The following is a 968-nucleotide window of genomic DNA, read 5'->3' on the forward strand; positions in this document are numbered from 1 at the left end:
AGCTAGGGTTCAAAAACTCCAGATCTGTGCGGCTGGGGTGTTAGTCCTTCCTCTTGCTGGCTGCTGTGACTGGGTCAGGGACCTGAGCCTGCATTGGGCCCTGGGCTCTCTACCCAGAACCAACCAAAATAGAAACAAGGACTGGCGAGAAAGCTCGGTGTGTAAAGGTGTTTGTTTCCTATGAAAACCTGGCAACTTGAAGTCAATCGCCAGAACCTGCGGAACAGGAGACCTGACTGCACAAATTTGTCTTCTGACCTCCACACATGAGCTGTGGCATGCATGCTCCCCCCTCATTGCACACACACACACACACACACACACACACACACACGATAAAGAAAATAATAATAATAATAATTCCATTTTAAAAATAAGCAGAATTGCAGCTGGAAAATAACTGAATAAATTAAATCCAGGTCCTATGCAGTGGCTGCATAGGTAAGTTTAAAAAAAAGACTTAGAGTCGCTGGAGCTGTGGCTCAGTGGTAGTGTGTTCAGTACACACGAGGGGAAAAAACAAGCCCACAGCAGCAGGGCAACACTTAGTCTGACCCTCTGGAAACAAATGCCTGAGTCTTGGAAGGCGGCTTGCTCTTAACAGCGGTGCCATAGTGAGGGAAAAAAGAGTGGCACAGCTGGTGCCAAGTAGGTTGCTGTCTTTGCAGCCCTCTGCAATAGAAGACGTCATCCACCGGCAAACACGTGGAAATCAGTTCACATCCCCAGTGCGACATGGCGCTAGCAGGCAGCTCGGTTCTGGAGCAAATGAGTTTAGGAGAACTCTCAGGCCAGCCTGCCCCATCTCCCGGGGCCGGCGCCAGCATCTGAAGTACCAGCGCCAGCATCTGAAGGGCCGGCGCCAGCATCTGAAAGGCCAGTGCCAGCATCTGAAGGGCCAGCGCCAGCATCTGAAGGGCCAGTGCCAGCATCTGAAGGGCCAGCGCCAGCATCTGAAGGGCCGGCGC

Source organism: Microtus ochrogaster, chromosome 2 (assembly GCF_000317375.1).
Source record: "Microtus ochrogaster isolate Prairie Vole_2 chromosome 2, MicOch1.0, whole genome shotgun sequence".
Classification (NCBI taxonomy): domain Eukaryota; kingdom Metazoa; phylum Chordata; class Mammalia; order Rodentia; family Cricetidae; genus Microtus; species Microtus ochrogaster.